Consider the following 22931-nt stretch of genomic DNA (forward strand, 5'->3'; position numbering starts at 1 on the left):
AAAAAATCCAAAAACCAAAAAATAATTTTAAATTATTTTAGTTAATAAAAGAGGAGAGAATATCTCCTAACTAATCTGATGAGGACATCACAATTCTAATAAGAAAATCTGACAAAGAACAAATATTACCAATGGAGCAATAACCCGCATAAACATGGTGTAAAAATCCTTAACAAAACATTAGCAAAGCAAATGCAGCAATTTCTAAAAATGATAATGCATCATGGCCAAATGGTATTTTTCCAAGTAACTCAAGATTGTTTTATTATTTAAATTTCAACCAGTATAATCCACTATAGGGCCAAATGAAGGAGGAAAAACACTATGATGTGTTGAATATCATTATTTTAATATATAAAGCCAAAACATATAACTAATTATAAAACCCATTTATGATACAGAAAAAAAAATCTCTTAGCCAGCTTGGAATGAGAGAACTTCCTCATCCTGATAAATGGCATCTATGAAAAATCTACAACTTACATCATACCAAATATTGTACCTAAGATTGGGATTTATGTATGGTCTGCTCTTAACACTTCTAGTCAATGTTTTATTGTAGGACCTGGCCATTGCAATAAGTGAAGAAAAAATAAATAAAATGCATGTAGATTGGAATGGAATTAGTTAAACCATCCCTCTTAAGAAATAACATGACTACTTTGGGTAGGAAAAAAAAAATAAGGAATTAAAAACAATATCAACTTCTTAAACCAATAAGTGAGGTTCATAAAACCTGAGGATATAAGATTTATATACAAAAAATTATATTTATTATATACTAGGAGCCAACAATTGGAGAAGAAAAGTTTCAAAATTCACTTTACAAATGGTCCCAAGACAAGTGAATATTCACATGGAAACAAAAAACAATTGAGACCATCTACAAGTTAATTTCAAAATTTGTTTCATATAAAAATATTCATAAAGTACATAGGAATAAAATTTTAAAGTCAGGCAAAACCTCCATTTTTAAAAACACAGAACATTACTGAGAGAAATGGAGATGCATACCCATAGCTTGAGAGATCCAATATTTTTTAAAATATTTTATTTATGTTTTTGAGAGAGAGCAAGAACACAAGCAGGGAGGAGGAACTGGCAGAGAGGGAGAAGCAGACTCCCTGCTGAGCAAGGAAGTCCAACTCAAGGTTCAATTTTGGGACCCTGAGATCATAATCTGAGCCAAAGGAAGATGCTTAACCAACTAAGCCACCAGATGCCCCAAGAGCTAATATCTTTAATATATGGTAGGCTATTTCCCCCAAATTAATCTACAGACTGTATTAATCTCAATAAGAAACCCAACAGGTATTTTTATAGAAACTGATAATCCTGTATTAAAATTTATATGAATATGCAAAGGGCCTAGAATTTTTTAAATGATCTTGAAAACTAAAAAGAAAAAAAGTTGGAAGGTTTGCATTACCAGACTTCAAGACTTATTATAAGTTATACTAATCAAGAAAGCATGTCATTGTCATTAAAGACAGACAAATAGATCAGCAGAATGGAATAGAGGATCCAAGTGAACACATATTAATATAGAAAACTGACTTGCAAGGAAGGTGCCAAGTCACTTAAATGAAGAAAGAACAATCTTCTCAACAAATGGTCCCAGGACAAGTGAATATTCATGTGGAAACAAAAAACAATTCACACTATACACAAAAATTAATTTGTGCCTAATGATAGGCACATAAAAATTGAATCTAAAACTTTTAGAAGATAGTATATAAGAATATTTTTTATCATTATTAAAAACATTAAGAACATGAATAGGCAAGCTGTAATATCAGAGAAAAGTTTTAAAAGATATCTATTCATAAAACGTATCTGACAAAGGACTGTATCCATAATATACTAAGAATTTCCATGACTCAATAATAAAATAAATGTTAACCCAATAAAAATATGAACAAAAGATGTGAAAAGATACATCACAAATTGTGTTAATTAGTAACACAAATGGTCAAAAAATATATAAGAAGGTGCTTGGCATGATTGATATCAGGGAAATGGAAATAAAAATGTCATATTAGTAAATACCCAGTAAAATGGCTAAAAAGTAAAAGACTAACAACCCTGATATTGTAAGAACCTGGAACAACTGGAGCTCTTACGTTTTGCTGGCAGAAATGTACAATGGGGATGCCTGGGTGGCTCAGTAGTTGAGCATCTGCCTTTGGCTCAGGTAGTCATCCTGGGGTCCTGGGATTGAGTCCCACATCAGGCTCCCTGCAGGAAGCCTGCTTCTCCCTCTGCCTATGTCTCTGCCTCTCTCTGTCTCTCATGAATAAATAAATAAAATCTTAAAAAAAGAAATGTAAAATGGTATAACCACTTTGAAAAAATTTCACAGTTTCTTTTAAATTGCCTATTCTTTGACCCAGAATTCTACTCTTAGTTATTTATCTTAGAAAAATGAAAACATATGTCCACATGAAGTCTTGGACCAAAATGTTCATAGTGGCCTTAATCACAGTAGCTAAAAAGTAGAAATATTCCCATGTACATCTGCAGAAAAATGGTTAACATGCTACTTGTATAGCCATAAAACAAAATATCACTGAATAATCATAATGGTTTATTGATTTGCTCAACAACATGGATGACTCTCCAAAATAATATGCAGAGTTAAAGAAGTAAGACACAAATAGTACATGTGGAATGATTTCATTTATGTTAAATTTAGAAATGGCCAATTTATCTAAGGTGAAAAGAAAATCAGAATACTATTTGCCTGGGCTGGGGTGAAGGGCATATGAGTGGAATAGGACACAATAAAACTTTCTGGGGAGATGAAAATGCCCTATATTATGATAGAGGTGTGGATTGTGGGTTATTCGTTTGTATCCACTTTTTTAAATTGTACACCATTATTTATATAAAGCTATCTGCAGTTTCACTCTTTCTGGTTTCAGTTACCTGAAGTCAGCAGTGGTCAGGAGCAGATGTCCTTCCAGGATATCATCAGAAAGTTAATAGTAGCCTAATGCTATATCACAATACCCACACCATTCACCTCACTTCCTCTCATCACATAGGTATTTTGTCATCTCCAATCATCACAAGAAGAAGTATGAATACAGTAATAAGACATTTTGAGAGAGGCAGAGAGAGACCACAGTCATATAACTTTTATTATAGTATTTTGTTATAAATGTTCTATTTTATTATTAGCTATTATAATCCATTACTGTGCTTAGTTTATAAATTAAACTTTATCATAGCTATGTCTGCATAGGAAAACAAAAAACATAGCATAGTGTTCAATACTATCCACGGTCTTGAGCATCCACTGGAGGTCCTGGAAAGTATTCCCCATGGATAAGTCGGGGACTACTGTATTTTGGTATATGAATTTTACCTAAAAAAAAGAGAAATTAACATACTACTACTACTATTAATAATAATAAATTGGTGGATAGAAAATGGATGAAAGTATAGAGAAAATAAGAATGGAGAAGTATTGATAACTGTAGAAGCTAGATATTAGGTCCATGAGATTTCAGTATACCATTTTTTTCTACTTTTTAATACAGTTTTAGTTTCCTACAGTAAAAAGTTAAAAATAATTTGATATGCAATACAAATAGTAAGATGAAACATGACAATGATTGGAAAGGGGTTATCCAGTAATCATTTAAAACTCAATTCCTGGGGTATTGAGTCTGGGTTGCTCAGTGGCTGAACATCTACCTTTGGCTCAGGTCCTGATCTGGGGTCCTGGGATCAATACCCACATCGGGCTCCCTGGGGGTTGGGGGGGAGCCTACTTTTCCCCCTGCCTATGTCTCTGCCTCTCTCTCTGTGTCTCTCATGAATAAATAAATAAAAATCTTTTTAAAAAAGCTCAATTCTTTAATATATATTATCTAAAAAAATACATCTAATTGCTTATGTATTATGTTTAAAAATGACAAATACCCACCATTTGCTTCAACGTGGATGGAACTGGAGGGTATTATGCTGAGTGAAGTAAGTCAGTTGGAGAAGGACAAACATTATATGTTCTCATTCATGTGGGGAATATAAATAAAAGTGAAAGGGAATATAAGGGAAGGGAGAAGAAATGTGTAGGAAATATCAGAAAGGGAGACAGAATGTAAAGACTGCTAACTCTGGGAAACGAACTAGGGGTGGTAGAAGGGGAGGAGGGCGGGGGGTGGGAGTGATTGGGTGACAGGCACTGGGGGTTATTCTGTATGTTGGTAAATTGAACACCAATAAAAAATAAATAAAAAAAAATAGAAGATTTTTTTAACTTAAAAAAAAAAACCAACTGGAACAAATCAATTATAAGAAGACAATCCAATTAAATTGAGGCAAAAATTTGAACAGAAACTTCACCAAAATATACAGATGGCCAGTAAGCATGTGAAAATATGCTCAACGTTATTAGCCATTAGGGGAATGAAAATTAAAATCACAATGGGATGCCACTATTCACTGATCAAAATAGCTAAAATGAAAAACACTGACAATACCAAATGCTGACAAGGGAATGGAACAATTGGTGGGAATGTAAAGTTAAACATATACTTCTTCAATTACCTAGCAATTTCACTCCCAGATTTTGACACAAGGAAAATAGAAGCATCTGTCCACACAAAGACCTGTAAAAGAATGTTCATAGCAGTTTTACTCATAGTAATAAAAAAATTGGTAACAATTAAATATTTATCAACTGGAGAATAGGTAAACAGATTTTGGAGTATCCATAAGATGGAGTGCAATTCAGCAATAAGAAGGAAGAAACTAATGATACTTACATCATGGCTGAATCTCAGTAGCATTGTATTAAGTAAAGAAGCTAGAAATAAATATTACACATTCTGTAACTCCATTCATATGAAATTCTATGAAAGGAAAATAATCTAGTGATGGAAAGCTGATCAGCAATTGCCAGGGTTCAGGAGGTGGGAGGAGGAAATTGGCTGCAAAGGAGTAGTGAAAACTTGTTAGGATGAAGGAGATGCTTTGTGTCGTGATTGCAGAAGCCATACCATAGCTATGCGTTTGACAAAACGTATAAAATCAGATACTTTAAAAGGGCAGATTTTACATATTAAGAAAAAAACCATTGAGACTGTATTTTTACATACTGAGAATCTATCTTCTGTGGGAGGTTTAATTTTCTCCCTAGTACTGATTCTGACAAAACAACAAGAGTAATCATAGAAACTACAGCCGTATAAAAACCCACTAAACATGAAGATGAAGAATGGAAACCAGGCTTCTACTTTGGCACAAGCACTGCAAGTCTCAGGAAACACTAACATCTGCTTAAACTCAGTCCTATATTTACTCAGTCATGGTAAAACCTCCTCCCGTTGAAATTGCTAATGGACTGTGTGCCTTTAAATACACAGTTCCCAAATCCATTCTAAGTAAAGGCCAACTTCCCTCTTGCTGACGGTACCTTATGGTATCAAAGTGCTTCTGCAAGAAGTTGTTGCATAGTGCTTTTTCACAGTTTTCTGTCTTCCTTCTGAGTCACAGAAGGAGAAATAGCTCAGTTGTTGATATCTGAATGGGTGAAAATGAGGCACAGAAATAACTTGTCTATATTGAGAGACAAATGAAGCTAAAAAGGCAATCATTTGACTAGTGGGATCAACCTACCCACAATGCTTTTTTAAAAAAGTTATTTTAAGGATGAAAAATTCAAAATGTATCTTAGTAGTATCCCTGAGAATTCAGGAGGTGAGTACTCTCATATTTTTTAAGCTGTGAGTTACCATTTTTTTGTACCAGGGGTCGTAGAATGCAAAGGGGAAAATGGGATTTTTGGTTTTTAGTAAATCCTCACTTACAGGAAACTGGCAATTCCAAGCTGCTGACAGTTTCCTAACAGTGTTTATAGCCAATTAGGATAGTTTGGCAGGAGCACAGGAAAGATCTGACAGAGAGGATCTAGGTTGAGCCTGCTGCTAAACTCAGTGCCCAAAGTCACCCTTCTTAGGCTCCTTATCAGAGCTGTGTCCTAGCAACAGTTATTTCTAGAAACAAGAATGTGTGTGTGTGTGTGTGCGCGCGTGCGCTGGGGGAGGTACTGAAGGGAATACTGGGAAGACAGCGTCTTCATGTTTTCTCTATAGTACTCAGCTGGGTATATTCACCATATTAATTAAGTCTGCCAGTCATATGTCAGAATTTGGTGGCAAATCTCTCTCACTTTCCCATCATGCATCCCAGTATTCTCCCTATGGCACCATTTGGCCTCCAGCTAAGGCAAGTGCCATGTTAGAAAGGGACTGGCAAGGGAAAGCAAGAAGACCTTCTGGCCATTCCAAAGAACCAGGATAAACCAAGCAAATAGTGATGTGATTATGGAGATGTGAAAAAGTTGAAGATCCAAGAACAATTCAAGTGGCAGAATTGAAAGGTCTTGGTGACCTAATTGGCTGTGGGAATTAAACAGAGAATTCTTGCCTGAGCAACTGGGCAGAGAACAGCATTTTTCACGGAACTAAAAAACAAAAAAAGTTGTTAGCTGGGTCAAGAGTAACTGGGAAGCAGAGCCAGTAAAGAATACATGAGAAACTCAACCGAAATCCTAAATTGGAGTGCATACTTGTGACTCCGTTGTTTCTGTTTGTTTGTTTAAAATTCTATGTGACTCTCTCCAGCCTTCTTTCTGTACACTTCCGTGCCCACTTGCCTCACTTTCTCCATCCCCTAACACTTGCATTTCAATTCTTTTAGTTCCTTGACTGTTCCATGCCCTATATCACCTCTGTGACTTTGAACATGTTTTTCTTACTTGAGTGCTCTTCTCCTTTCCTCTAATCCTCTTTCCTTGGCTCACTCTATAGTTTCCCACCTAGCCATCATTTCCTCTGGAGCCCTGCCCTGTGCCATTCCTAAGCTCTCCAGGCCCACATTAGGTAATGCTTTCATGTGCTTCTACTTCCTCTATCACAGTGCTGATCAAAGCATTGAAATTGGACCCTTAATTGTCTGTCTCCACTTCTATATTATAAGTTCCACCAGACAGAAGAAATGTTTGCCTTGTTAATAATTGAGCCTAAAGAATCACAATAAAAGTTAAATACATATTAGTAGAATTGAATATTTTATTTTATTTTATTTTATTTTTTATTTTTTTTTAGAATTGAATATTTTAAAAATTATCTAGCAAACATAAAACAAAAAACATAGAGGCCCAAATTCTCAATCTTTATATTCATTAATGACATATATTCATATATGCCAATTTATATATCAATTATGACATAATAGTAAATAATTATATATAATATGTATAAATATATTTCTATACTGTCTATGTTATATACATATTCATGTTATTGTACACACATATGCAGTTGTCTCCCCTTACCCACAGGAAATATGTTCTAAGACTCCCAGTAAATGCCTGAAACCATGGATAGTACCAAATCTACATATAGTATATTTTTTCCTATGCATACATACCTATAATAAAGTTTAATTTATAAATTAGGCATAGTAAGAGATCAATAATAACTAATAATAAAATGGAATAATTATACCAATATACCATAATAGCAGTTATGTGAATGTGGTCTCTCTGCCGCTCTCAAAATATCTTTCTGTACTATGCTCACCTTTCTTCTTGGGATGAGGTGAGATGATAAAATGCCTATGTGATGAGAGGAAGTGAGGTGAATGATGTAGACATTGTGACGTAGCATTAGGCTACTGTCAACCTTCTAATAATTTCTCAGAAAGATGATCACCTGCTTCCAGACTGTGGTTGACTGTAGGTAAGTGAAACCACAGAAAGTGAAATTGTGGATAAGGGAGGACTACTGTATGTGTACACACACACATACACACACACACACAGGTAACAGACTAAGAACTAGGATATAGAGTTCTACGTGAAATTTTGTTCTTGAAAAGCAGAGTTTGGCCTTATGTGTGACACCCAAATACTTTGGGCTTAAATTTTATCATCTGTACAAATAAAAGGATGAGGAAAGTTTTATATTTCTTCAGACTTAAGATTATGTGGATCTATAAAAATAAACAATGGAGATAAAACTAAGGCTTATCAACTGCCAAATGTTGTAAACAGATTTTCAAAAACAAGGTAAGATTTGGGGTTGATATCTAATAATATGAGAGTATAAGTGGATTTCAAATTTCTGTCAAAAACCATTATTAGAAATACCTTGACTTTTAGGGAAAAAAATGTAATGACTGTGTTCTTCAAGTCTGACTTTGTATTTTACAAATGTTTAGTTAAGTCTAGCAGTAGACTTGTTCATCAAGATGATTAAAGCTCACTATAGCACAGAATAAATCAACTGCAGCTAGTTGGCACTGGTAAAGACCTAATGTTTAATATTAATGTAGGGCAAAATGAAGACTATAGATGCAAAGAAAATACTTGGATGTATTCAATGATAAGTTACTAATGTACTAGTACCACATTTCCAAATAAACCTAAGATGTTTAGCAAATATCAGAGGAAGTGGAAACCCTTTCAACTGATCTGGAACCAAAAGAGTACAGGTTGAGAAAGACCCGCAGAGATCATTTGATTTAATTGCACTGGAGTTTTGATCTTCTGGAAATACCCTACCTGTACCACTTACTTTTGAGTATCTGAGGAGGCTGGAAGCAAATAATTACATCTCTGGACAACTCTATCTATTGCAAAATGTTTCCTTTTATTATCCTCCCTGAAGCTTCCATTCATTGGTTTTAGTTCTGCCACTGGGGTAAAGCAAAACACATCAAGTATCTCCTTCACATGACAATCTTGAATTATTATTACAAATCAGAAATGAATTCCCAATTTTGTATTTCTATGTGACATAAAAATATAATGACAGCCCAAATCTTTTTGATCTGGATGTGAATAGAAATTTAATTTCTTTTTTATTCACGAAATTATAGAAATTATAGTTTAGCTTAAATTCTGATTCATGTTGTTTTTAAACTAAAGCTACCCTCTTTTAAGAGTATTACACCACCTTCTTGCCTCTTTTCTTTAGCCTGACATAAATCACCAGTCTAATTGTTCTTGTTCTTTGCTTCTTGGTGTATGAAAGGTAGGTGGTCAGTTTGTATGACATCTGGCATTAAATGCTTGCTGAGTTTCCTCTTTTACTGGAATAGCTTGATATATTGCACTGTAATATGCTGCTAGTTAATGCATGTTGGCAAAGGGAGTTGCTAGGAGGATGGTGTGAGCAGAAGCTACTTTTGCTTTCAAAAATGTGTTGTAATACAGGGTAAAAAGATAACAACCGTAAAATAGTGAATTCTTTGGAGGAAGACCAGACCTAATTTTGTAACGGTGGCCTAGAAAGTTACTATCTATATAACCTTCATTAAATGAGTTAATTTCACTCAGCCCTAGGGTCTTCATCTATAAAATGGGAATAATATTGACTTTGCAGGCCTGTTGTGATAATTAAAATGAAGCACTTTAGCACACTTCATCTAGCAAAATGCCTGGCTATTGCTTCTCCTGTTCAAGGCTAGTGCAGAGTCAGAAACTTTATCTCTTACCTCTGGATAGCTTTCTCAGGCCTCTTCACCCTCCCAAACAGTATTGCTGCCTAGGATACTATCCAGCCTCACATTCAGGTGTTCAAGCCAGGGAGAATTGTTTACTCTAAGCTCTTACCTTCTCCAATTTGATGATTCTGAAATGAGAGTTCTTTAATGCGGAGAGCTCCCCCAATGCTGAGAGTTCCTCAGCATTGGTGAAGCATCAGACATCAACTGCACGGCCTTAGTATCCTCACTCAGGATGATAAAGGTGCCAGTAATTCACAGACTGATGAGGAATTAGATGTTTCCATGACCCAGTTTGTATGTCCCTGAGTAACTGAGGCTGCTTTGCCTCTAATAGTTTTCTTGATGGTCTTCTTGGAATGGCTTTGGATGACAGAGGCCTAATGCAACTGCCCAGTTAACCAAGAGGAAAGAAACATGTATTGATCATGTGCCAAGAACTGTGTCAGCTCTGTGCCTCAAAACACTCACTGAGATATTCATGCATTCCTCCAGGTGCTCATTCATTTATTCATCAAAAGCTATTGCAAGTCACCTCTGGGGCAACTTGTGTGTGACAGTTTCAGAGAAGAATTTACAACACAGTTAAAAACACAATACAATGTGTAAAATATAGAGAAATTATACAGAGAAAGGAATTTCTACTCTTTAGGGTTGGAAGATCCTGGAAGAAATGACACAGAAACTGAGGTTTGAAAGAAAAAAGGCTTTCCGAGGAAAGAATAGTTCAGGCACGGGAAACCTACAAATGAAAATACAGGCGGCCTGGTCTGGCATAGCTTGTTATAGAAATGTCCATATGTTGATATTACAAAAGCCTGACATGTAGAAAGGGATTGTGAAAATAGCTTAAGCTAGAAAGGGAGTATTGTGTAAAATAATACTAAAGACACAGAATTTAATCTAGAACTATGAATTAAATATTTAAAAATAAATAAATAAAATTATGTTGCTTACCAAGGAAGGATGGAGGGAAACCTCATCATCTGGTGGCTGGGCTCCTCATCACGTTTCAATTCCTTTGCAGATTGAAATCACAGGCTTCCTGGTCAAAAGAAAGTTATAAAACAAATAAGTAATGTACAACATGATGGCTAAGGTTAACACCGCTATATGGGATATATGGAAGATGTTAAGAAATGTAAATCCTAAGAGTTCTCATCACAAAGAGAAAAAAAATTGTGTTATTATTTTTTCTTTTTTTTTTATTGTGTCTAAATAAGATAATGGATGCTTATGAATTCTATACCTGAAGCTAATATTACACTGTATATTAACTGACTGAATTTATTTTATTTTTTTTTTTTAATTTTTATTTATTTATGATAGGCACACAGTGAGAGAGAGAGAGGCAGAGACACAGGCAGAGGGAGAAGCAGGCTCCATGCACCGGGAGCCTGACGTGGGATTCGATCCCGGATCTCCAGGATCGCGCCCTGGGCCAAAGGCAGGCACTAAACCGCTGCGCCACCCAGGGATCCCAACTGACTGAATTTAAATAACAATGTGAAACTAAAAATATAATCAAAAATAAAAATTAAAAAAAAGAAATATAGTGACCTTAGTCCTACAATTGTAAGGAATTGAATTATACCAACCCTGTGAAAGAGCTTGAAAGAGGTTCGTGAGCTTCAAATGAAACATAAACCCAGATGATACCTCAGTTTCAACATATGAGACACTGAGCACAGAACCCAACCATGACATACCAGACTCCTGACCCATGGAAACTCTAAGATAATGAATTTGTATTATTTTGAAAATGAAAAACTTATTGTGATAATCACTTCATAATATATGTAAGTCAACCTAGTGTGCAAACTACTCCTTAAATGTATATAGTGATGTATGTCAATAAAACTGGAAAAAAAATCACAGATTTTTTTCTTTCTTTCTTTCTTTCTTTCTTTCTTTCTTTCTTTCTTTCTTTCTTTCTTTTTTCTTTCTTTCTTTCTTTTTTTCTTCTTTCTTTCAAGAAAAGCAGAGTGCCACATGCAGCACCTCATTTGGATGTGTCTGGAGTCTTGGAAGCCTGACTATCCTATGTTCTTTTATACTTGAGAGCTTGTCTGGAGGTTTTAGCAGGGGAATGCAGCTACTCCCGATGGGAGAATGATCCTCCTCTTCCACCAACCAAGTGCACAGCTTTGCAGCTTTGGGAGGGATGTGAATGGAGTGGTGAGTGAGGACAGGGATACCTGCCTTGCCAGCCAGATTAGCAGAGTCAACCCTAGCGATTGATGGAGTGACAGATGACACAGCCAGACTGTCCTCTCATCTAGACTTCCTTTATATAAGCATACAACCTAAGATCCATTTGAGAATTGGATTTTGCCAGCAGTGGAATGGATACTTTGTGATATACAGGTGATGGAGGTATAATTTGTAATATGGGGGAAGAGGATTCTTGGGTTAAAAACAGGAGAGAAATCCTATGAAAAGCTCTCCTCAGCAGTTTATTCATAAAGGGCAGTGACAATTTAGACTTAAAAGGGCAGGACTTGTCTGGTAAATGTTAAGGCATCCTCATTTTGCCTAAACCATATACTCTTCTAATGAACAAGAAATTATATAAGATGAAATTTTATTTAATATAACAGAGTTGACTTTGACTTTTTTTTCCCATCAGGAACCTGGACATGTGTGTTTATACATTTTGCAGGGCTAATAAAGAATTGTAAGCATGTAGAGTTACGATCAGATTTGCATTCCACAATTATTACCTTGATCACAATGCAGAAGATGAATTTGTGGGAGGTGAGGCTGGAGGCAGATGAATTAGTTAGGAGGCTATTGGAATATTCCCGGGGAGAGATAATGAGGGATTATACTAAGAAAAGCCACTGGGAATAGAAAGGAGATTATTAGGTTAAACAACAGAAACTTCCAGAAAATAGAAAACGTAATGGAGAAAATTTAGATGTATTCTGTCTAAAGTTGGTATAAGCCATCTGTACTTGATATCACTACTACTTTTCAATACAGCACAGAGATTCTGGTGAATTCAGTAATTTTAGAAAGAGATAAAATGTATACAGATTGGAGGGATGAGACAAGTTTGTGATTACAGATGATGTAATGAGATACACAAATACACAAAAAAATCCACAAATTATTAAAATTAAAAATATAGTCCATTAATATGCTGGATACAAGATGATGTTAAAAACCAACACACATGGGATCCCTGGGTGGTGCAGCGGTTTGGCGCCTGCCTTTGGCTCAGGGCGCGATCCTGGAGACCCGGGATCGAATCCCACATCGGGCTCCTGGTGCATGGAGCCTGCTTCTCCCTCTGCCTGTGTCTCTGCCTCTCTCTCTCTGTGACTATCATAAATAAATAAAAATTAAAAAAAAAAAAAACCAACACACAAAAGATCAACAACGTGCATCAAAAATAATTGTGCCAAAGACCATGCATCTACTCAGAGATTCTCCCCACAGAGCTATCTCCCTTTTCCCCTTACATCTAAGAGTGGCAAACCTCTCTGCCTTTTCATGGGCATCCTGTCACCAGACGCAGAGAACTATACAAGGAATAGTGGTTTCTCTACACTTTAACCACATTTAAGCAAAATGTCCTTTATTAAACTCTCCTGCTAGGACTGTGACAAATATCATCCCTTCTCAAGATGATGAGCCAACATGGAAATTCTATCCTTTTTGTCTGTCATTGGTCCAACAAATACTTGTTGCCATGTGACCCAATTTTGGCCACTTAAATGGAAAAGAGAATCTATTAATTAGCTTCTGGGGAAAAGTTTATCTACTCATTAAAAAGAATCAGGAAAAGATGGTTCACTTTTTCCTTTCAACATTGTCTTAACTTAATGTGGATCTACAAATTTCTGAACCGTCTTACTATCAGTATATGGATGAAGTTACCCCAAAGAAATTGTTCAACATTTTGAGAATGAGACAAAAAGAAAGCAAAGGACTGGACTCTCTTTATCTAGTGATGAAGAAATATCAAAGACACAGGAGATGAAGCAGAAGAAAGAAAAATTATAGAAATTAAGAAAGAAAGAACTTCAAGAAAAAAGGATGTGGTCAGTATTAGGCTATTGAAGGTGTCAGTCAGGTAAAGTCTGAGAAGAGACTATATAATCTAAAGCAAAATAGTATATGATTGGTATCATAGAACTTTCATCAGCTTGAACAATCAGGCTATTTTGGAACAGCTGATTGATTTTAATCAAGTCTACTTCCTGTATATGAACATTATACCTATGGCCAAAAGTAAGATCTGGGTTTCCACTCCTGTGTATATTCTCCCTCCTGATCTCTGTCTCCTAAACCCCCCATTACTAGTACAGTGTCACTTTCCTTTAGGGCTTTTACTCTCTAACTCAGCGTCATCACTGTGAAGGCTGTTTGTGGCTCTGGCTCTTGCTTGAGTAAGTAAGATGTAGGTAAGTGTAGGTAAGGTGTAGGTAAGTGTAGGTAAGGTAAGGTAAGGTAAGGTAAGATGTAAGGTCGCTTACATGTAGGTAAGCGACTCTAGTAAAATAAATCCTGTGGTAAAGAGCAGGAGTCCTGACCAGAGCCAGAGTATTTGGGTACTCCACACTTCTGATGACATTCCTGGTTAAGGTTCAATTCACTAAAACCGGAAATCTAAATGTTGCAGCAGGGCAAGTGGTTTGGGGCTTGTAAAGAAGCAGATAAGAAAACAATTCTTTGGGGAGGATGCTCAGAGGAGAGTCTAGAAAATATACTGTCAAAGGAAAAAATGGTATATGCTTTTCCCTCTCTTTCTCCCTCTCTCCCTTTCCTTAGTTTTTAAAATTAATCTTTTTAAATTACTAATGCCTGTACAATACTTACAGATATTTAGAAAAGAACCTAAGCTTTCCTAAATTTTTTTTGCACTTCTTGGGATTTGTTTCCTTTCCTACATTACATTATTGAAGGGGCAGGTAGGGTAGGGTCTGAAAAGAGATTCAGATCTGAGGAAAAAGCAGTTGTCATTGAGCAACAGCGCTGCAACCCAACTGTTAAGACTTGAGAAGTGAAAGAGGAGGTATCACAAGGATGTGTTCCTTCTCATCCTCTATTTTCTTCCTATTTAATATTAATATTATTCCCATTCTGCTTCTCCTTCACTTTGCATACTTTCCTTTTCAGCTTCAGTGATGAGTCTCTGGCGCACAGGCTAATTTCCCCAGTATTTTAATCATTTCTGCTTTCTCATTTTGACCTTTCCTTCATTTCTAATTGACACCCCCAGACTGCTATGAGAAAATTAAGTCACCTCCATTCATTTCAGAGGGCCGAAGTGGGTATTGCTCAGTCACAAATTTCTCCATTTCATTTTCTTCCATAACAGAGGCCCATCAAGATTAGTCAAAGGGAGCAAGAAATGGGTGACCTATTTGTCCATGGTGATTAAAAATTTAGCATATGGTAACCGCACATTTACCTCGTTTCCTAAGGGTATGAGATGTTTCACGGAAGTGATTTTTAAAGATACTTCTTTTCAAGCACCAATATTTAAAAGAAATAACTTTTTCTTTTCAAATGCAATCTTTATGAGACTGATCATTGTGTAATGCACTTACTAAATAGCAGCCTCAATGCATATGGCAGCTGGAAAAGGAAAGCAGTGATGATGAGCCCTCCGCCTACCTGTGTTATTTTCTTAGCTCTGATGGCCTCTTCAGGTCAAGCTGTGCAGCTTTGAACAGTTACTTAAGTTCTCTGAGACTTGTTGGTTTCATCTAAAAAATGAGAGCTTTAAATTGATGCATTTCTATGAGCTTTTTTCACTCTTGTATTCTGTGATTTAATTTTGACCTTTTTGTTATTATGAACCTCAGTTACTATCATAATTGTTTTTTTTTCCCTAGAGATGTTCACAATGTCAGAAATGGAACACAGAAATCATCTTGATTATATCTAAGATCAGAACCAGATGGCTGACAACTCCCTCCTGAGTTGTTCATGGTAGGCAGCTCTGGATCACATGTACCATTAGCTCTATCATGGTCCTGCCGGCCACCACATCTGTTGTTATTTCAGTTACTATTAGAGTAATAGGTATAGAGTTTATGGAATAAATAAACTTTTTCAATGAAGGAACAAATGAATACACATTCCTCCATGATATGCAACCAGCCTGGTACCCTCCGTAAAATACTTGTGTCTATCTTGTTTCTTTTACCTTCTCATGAAACAGTCATTTATATCTTTATATAATTCTCAATCCACTTCAAATAACTCTTTTCTCTATTGTCTAATATGAGGTTATTAATCTGCCATGAGTTGAGAAGTCAAAACTCACACTACTTGCTGAAAGTATACATAAAGTAAGTATCAATGAGTTCTGAATAACAGACTAACACTGTCTTACGGATAATGTACTTTCATACACTTGGTACCATTTTTGCTACTTTATTTGTTCTTAAAAACATTTCAGATAATTGAAGTTGCCAAATAAGTATAAGGTTGTCATATTAAAATATCACAACACTCCTGCATAGAAGCAGACGGATATAACTTGGTTAGTTTACTTTTAAATAGAACTAAGGTCCAAAAATATTAAACGATTCAAACACTATGTATAATATCCATCTTTTTAAAAAAGATTTTATTGGTTTTTTTTTAAGATTTTATTGTTAAGTAATCTCTACACTCAGCTCAGCCTCGAATTTACAACCCCGAGAACAAGAATTGCATGCTTCACTGACTGAGCCAGCCAGGAGCCCCTGTGTATTTATCTTAAAAGAAATGAACATCATACCCACAAAATATCAAATCTGTCAACCAGAAATTAAATCCTAACCCCTCTAGTAGTAGAGTGAAAAGAATGTGGGTTTAGGAATCAGGCAAGTTATGTTGAATCCCAGAGAGAGGTTCAAAGGGGGTTATCCTGGGCAGTTACTTGAAGGGCTCTGGGTTTCTAAGATCTCACCTATGAGGCAGGGATGAGAGGACCCATCTCCCAGGGAAGGGGGAGTGGATACATTAATTACCTCTTTTACTAACACATAAAATGTTATCCAGAATATATTAGTTTTCCCTCTTTCTCTATGACTATCCCTCAAAGATGCACGTTACTTTGAAATTGCTTCTAGAGAGCAATTTAAAATATTCTTGAGGGTCATAAAGAAGTTTATAAAAACATAGTACCAACAAAGGAAAAGCCACTTAACAGGGTTGAAAGTGAGAGGTCTAGCCAATGTGAATGCAATCAAAGCATCAGAAAATCTAAACCAGCTCATAAAGCAATGTTAGCTGTCAAGAGAGTAGTGCAGTGTTGTGGCAGACACTTGAATGTGGAGTCAGAGACTTGGATTTGAAGCCCAGTCAGACAGCAACCCTTATCTAGTTTGTGATTTTTGGACAAGTCGCTTGATCTTTTTGTGTCTTAGTTTCCTCATCTATGCAATAGAGATATTAATATCTTATATCTACTTCACCAGCATACTGTAAGGTGGGTAAGATAAGTCACAGATTTCATAAACTAAAAGTTCAGGGTATTATTACCATAATGACAACATCCCTCAATCAGCCAGTATATTTTCCTCATGCCTCGTCTTAATAATGATTTTTCCCCCTACTTTTACTATACTCTGAGTGGTTTACAAGGAGTATTCACATTTAAAAAAAAATTATGTGACTTCTCTGTGATACATGCCTAGTTCTATATTGCACATAGTGGATGATTCAAAATAATACAAAATACAGACTGCTTCCAGGAAGTATAAAATATAGATGGGAAAACAAACTTGAAAAAGAGAAAAGTTAGTCCCACGGTTTGAATTCATGGTCTCTCTCCTTACTTCACACCAAGACAACTCCAACTTGGGTCAAGGACCACATGAAACCCTAAGTGATGCACAACTTGGTTTTATTATAAGTACTGACTTTTAAAGAGGCATCTGGGGAGAGTATAAAGTTTTCTTCCTCTTTATGGCTCATTGTCTCCTTTCATTCTCTGTAGACAATATAGTATGGCCCGATATCATAAACATGCTTCTTAGATATTTCCTAACTCCTGGAAGGTCAGGTACAAGTTGAAGTAAAGAGGGAATGCAGTGAATGGCTTAGGCCCATTCTGCTTTTTTTTTTTTTTTTTTTTTTTAATTTATGATAGTCACAGAGAGAGAGAGAGAGAGAGAGAGAGGCAGAGACACAGGCAGAGGGAGAAGCAGGCTCCATGCACCCGGAGCCCGACGTGGGATTCGATCCCGGGTCTCCAGGATCGCGCCCTGGGCCAAAGGCAGGCGCCAAACCGCTGCGCCACCCAGGGATCCCCCATTCTGCTTTTAATGGTTAGAAAAGCATGGCTCTGACACCAGAGAGGCCTATATTTTACTGATCACATCTGAAATCTTGAGTAAATGTCTTAACACGTCTTAACTTTGGCTTCCTAGGATGATTGGAAAGATTAAATGAGATAATCCATACAAAGCCCTTGACTGGCACACTCTAAACATCCAAGGAATTATAGCTGTTAGTAACTTTGGAGAAAATAACACTCTCTTCCTTTTCTAACCACTACAGGGGCAAAATCTAGAAGGAGAGGCAGGACTTGGATGGATCTAATGAAAAAGGAGACATGGACTAGGTCAATTAAGTCAATTCCTATTTTGAGCCTTAAGCTAAAAAATGCTTTGAATTTTTTTAAAGTTTTGACTCTTAGAGATCCACTTATTGTACAGTCCAGTGGCGATGAATAATTTTGTACACACAGCATTCTTTATTTTTGTCAGAGTAATTTTGGGTATACCTCATAATGCATTGTGATTAATTTTGCTTTAGGTAGATAATTAATTATCTTTTCAAGAGATTAAACATGCATTTTCACCTGTAGAAGATTTTTTTTATATCTAATATTTCTTTCTTCATTAATGTCATATTATTTTTTACATTGTTGAACTGGTGGACCACTTTTGGAGTCTCTGTTCAACGTTTTTTTCAATAATTTCATTGCTGCTACCATTTGGGAGGCTTTTTTACATTGATTATTTTTCCTGCTTTTGGTCCACATATTCTGCTTTTTTGTTTGCCTTGTAATTTTTCATTGGATATTCCACATTTTAAATTTTACATTGTTAGGTGCTAGACTTTGTTGTGTTCCTTTAAATAATATTGATTTTCTGGAATATTGTTTGGGATCATTTGGTCATTCCTAGATTTACGTTTAAGTTCTGTTGGGATTCTTTAAGTGCAACTTTTTTTTTTTTTCTGGGTTAATTTAGTCACACTACTCAAATGATGCCTTTAAGGACATTCTTTCCAATACTCCTTGTATTGAGGAGATATTTCCTGCTAACTGGTCATCTGAAAACTTGGAGTATTGTTTAGCTGCTACTTTTTGGTGGTTTCTTCTCTGAACTTGGGTAGTTTTCTCTTGTGAATGTGTGTATCTGTACTCAAGGGTCATCCCTATAGATCCCCCAGAGCTTACTGCTTTTTTGTGCAGCGCTCTTTTCTCCAGTACCTTGCCTCTCAAATTGAGTATCCTTGGCCTCTCAAAACTTGACCCTTTGAGTCAGATATATTGTCCAGGCTCTTTTTGAGGCCACGTCTTCATCCCTGCCCTGTGGTTTCAAAATGGCCTCTAGGCAGAAAGTTGGCAGTCACTTGGACTCCTCTCATTGGCTTCTCTTCTCTCAAGGACTGCAGTCCTGTGCTGCCTGTGATGCAATTTCTGGAAATCATTGTGTCATCTATTTTATCTAGTTTTCTGATTGCTTAAATCAAGAAGGTCAATCTATTCCCTGTTACAGCATCATAGTTAGGAGCAGAAGTCTACAACTCTGCCATTACTCTTGAATGATTGATTAGCTGTTCATTCAGCACTTTTGCACATATTATTTTATGCACTTGTTGCAGCTGAGACATTTGCAGTCAGTGTATTTATCTGCTTCCATAATGTCATCAGTGCTAGGGAGATCTTACCTTTCTTTAATGTTGATAGTTTCATAATGCGAGCATTATGAATGAGGGGGCTTTGTCTTATTCATCTTGCCTAGCATTATAGGAATGTGGTTTTAATGCTTGTATGTCTTCAATTCTTCTTCTGGATTTGCTCTTCACTGGAGGGTTAATGCATGTGGAGGTTGGTGCTCTATGTCCAGATTGTAAGTAGTTAAGATTTCCATCTCATTTGCCAATATTTTCTTCAGCAGACCAATGCATTATTTTCCTGATAGTCCATCCCAACATTTTACTGCAACTCGAGATTTATACTGGGTGCAATGAAAAATTATACTTTATATTTCACTTCTGTGTTGGGGGTCTGTAAGGGCTAGAGATGAAGGCCCATTCTGCACCACTATTGCATTCACAGACTTGTACTGTCTATATTTATGTGCTCTGAAGAATTAGTTGGATGATAGCACCTGAAAAACACTTTTGTCTTTCATTTTAGTTTCATTTCCTGGTGTCATGGCAGATGTGTGCATGTTCCCTTTGCTGTTGGCAGGTATCATTAACCACATTCACCTGTGTTTTCCCTGCAATTTACTTCTTCTGTTCTTCTCGAAGTAAATGTCACTCATGGTTTCTGTAGCTCCCATTGGCCTAAAGTGTATAAAATGCAAGCGTGAGTCCTGAATTGCTGACTGATTTGAGGTTATTGCAAGCAGAAGATCAAGGGGACTGTGACATAGAACTGGGGGCAAAACTTGGCAATAACCTTGGACAAGTCCATTAACCTGCTTTGGCCCGAGCTTCTGTATTGGTAAAATGCACATGTTAACCTTACGTCACCTCTTCATCTATGACAGTTTAAGATTCTAGCTCTTCTTGATGGTTCTATTAGTGGTTAATTTGTACATTGTTTCGTGAGTTGTTTAGAGATTTTTCTTACATGTATACTTATTGACTGAACCACTGATTAATATTTCATGTATCTATCTATATATTGGACTGAAACATGTAGATGGATCATTATAAGATCATTATAAGCCTATGCAATCTAATTTCAGATGGTGTTGCATTATGAAAACAGACTGGCTTCCAAAATGAATATAAAAGTAACCCAAATATTTTCTTTAAATCCTCAAGACTAGGAGATTCTCCAAACAAATAGTTCAAAAAAATATTTCTTAACATATTTTGTTTTTCTCCAGTTCTTTATCTTCATAAAACTTTCTGGAGACTCTCCCTCCCCCAAATGCAGAAGGCCCTATCATCCCTTACTTCCTTTTTTTCCCTTCTTTCCTGTTTTATACATATTTTTCCTGACTTTCTCAACTGCCTAGTTTATCTCATGTCCTCAGTATTTTCTTACCCTTATTCTCATACTCTGTCCTTTTTCAGTTCTTAGGTAAAGAGTATAAAAGGCAGGGAGGCGAACAGTGAATGTTCATCTTATAGCCACATTCATCTCTAACTGATGATTTTTTGCAAATAACTATGAAAGGGCAGGAATAATTCAAGGAAGTCATAGTAGGAAATGTAAAAAGAGTTCCTCAGCTCCTCACCTGAGTCTGAGAGAGACACAGGAGAAATAAAAGAATATACTTCTAAGTAGCAACCCCTTCTCATCTCCCATATTCAGTACATCAAAATGCAGGGGGTCATACATCTTTGGAGCATCAAGCTGGCCATACTGCTCATTATTTCTACTAAATATCAGAAAACTATGGGACCTTCATGAGTTAATTCCAAAATAATGGAATATTTAAGTGCTTACTTTTAAGTAATAATTGCCCTTAAAGAGCCCATTCTAAGACAAATTATTTTTGAGCTTGAGAACTCTAGATAGGCAATATAATCATTCGTTAGATTTATTTAAATTCCACTTCTTGAGAGCATGTTGAGTTGGACAGTTTCGCATTAAGTTTATCCTTAGACAGCCTGGGTGTCCACTAATGGGTATATATTATTGAATTATCTGCATTGATATTCCAACTATTTAGCCCTTATTTGGCTACTAACATTAAACAATGAAGGCTATCTGTCCATACAAAATATCTCTGGGGAGAGAGCTAAATGCATTGTTTTGGTGGCTTATTACATCAGAGCTGGCAACTCTGACTAATCTTGCCATTATATTGTTAATTTTATCTCTGCATTCAAGTAGAAAGAAGAGGAATGGAAAAAAAATGTTATGTCAAGAATTTCGTCCTTTTTATTAAGAATGCATAAGGAAAACTCTCCCTGAACATTACCCCGCTTCCACCTCAGTAGATCACTGAATAGATTTGGATCCCATGGTCATCCATAACTGTAACAGAGCCTAGAAAGGAGGAGAAGGGGACTCATTCATAAGCCATTGTCTGAGGCTGTGAATATTGCTTCTCTGAACTGCTTGGTTGTTTCTCTAAAGGAAAATAGGGGAATGGCTCTGGAGGAGACAACCCCTACTGGATCTGCTACATCTCTCATGGAAGTAGAGAATCATCTTTGAAAGATGTTTACTTAGGAAAAAAAAAAGGGTGCTATTAAGTTCTTGTAGAGATTTACTAGTAAGTGTTGACCAAATAGTCTCCTCAATGTATAGGAGCAGGAGGAGAAAGAGGAAAGGGACAAGAAAGCAGGAGTATCTATGGAGAAGTAGTGCCACTGGGACTCTGGTGGGTCCAGAGTTCAAATTTATATTTATCTGTAGAATTCATCATCCATTCTACTTTATATTCCAGTACTGTGGAATTATTCATCCATTCTACCTTGCTGATTCTAAGTATTAAATTTTAATCTGAGTCCCTTAGCACTGGCATCACTGAGGATTATAGAGTGACTACTGGTATATCCCCCCCATTTTTTTTATAAATTTATTTTTATTGGTGTTCAATTTGCCAACATATAGAATAACACCCAGTGCTCATCCCATCAGTGTCCACCTCAGTACCCGTCACCCAGTCACCTCCACCCCCCACCCTCTTCCCCTTCCACCACCCCTAGTTCGTTTCCCAGAGTTAGGAGTCTTTATGTTCTGTCTCCCTTTCTGATATTTCCCACACATTTCTTCTCCCTTCCCTTATATTCCCTTTCACTATTATTTATATTCCCCAAATGAATGAGAACATACAATGTTTGTCCTTCTCCGATTGACTTACTTCACTCAGCATAATACCCTCCAGTTCCATCCACGTCAAAGCAAATGGTGGGTATTTGTCGTTTCTAATGGCTGAGTAATATTCCATTGTATACATAGACAACATCTTCTTTATCCATTCATCTTTCAATGGACACCGAGGCTCCTTCCACAGCTTGGCTATTGTGGACATTGCTGCTATAAACATCAGGGTGCAGGTGTCCCGGTGTTTCACTGCATCTGTATCTTTGGGGTAAATCCCCAGCAGTGCAATTGCTGGGTCATAGGGCAGATCTATTTTTAACTCTTTGAGGAACCTCCACACAGTTTTCCAGAGTGGCTGCACCAGTTCATATTCCCACCAACAGTGCAAGAGGGTTCCCCTTTCTCCACATCCTCTCCAACATTTGTGGTT

General features: G+C 36.5%; 2 long non-coding RNA genes across 2 annotated transcripts in view; one reads left to right on the forward strand and one right to left on the reverse strand.

The window, feature by feature from the left end:
- Window positions 1-2640: 2640 nt before the first annotated feature.
- Window positions 2641-7008, reverse strand: LOC144303656 (uncharacterized). The gene is made up of 3 exons (XR_013370647.1): window positions 5426-7008; window positions 4558-4619; window positions 2641-3370 (listed from the first exon to the last, which is right to left on the reverse strand). It is a non-coding gene; the product is annotated as an uncharacterized LOC144303656 (long non-coding RNA).
- A 711-nt stretch (window positions 7009-7719) lies between these two features.
- Window positions 7720-22931, forward strand: part of LOC144303159 (uncharacterized) — a 49661-nt gene continuing 34449 nt past the window's right edge. The window contains exons 1-2 of the long non-coding RNA XR_013370180.1: window positions 7720-8083; window positions 15372-15468. This is a non-coding gene — a long non-coding RNA (uncharacterized LOC144303159). The remainder of the gene's footprint in view (window positions 8084-15371; window positions 15469-22931) is intronic.

This window comes from Canis aureus, chromosome 32 (assembly GCF_053574225.1).
Source record: "Canis aureus isolate CA01 chromosome 32, VMU_Caureus_v.1.0, whole genome shotgun sequence".
Classification (NCBI taxonomy): Eukaryota; Metazoa; Chordata; class Mammalia; order Carnivora; family Canidae; genus Canis; species Canis aureus.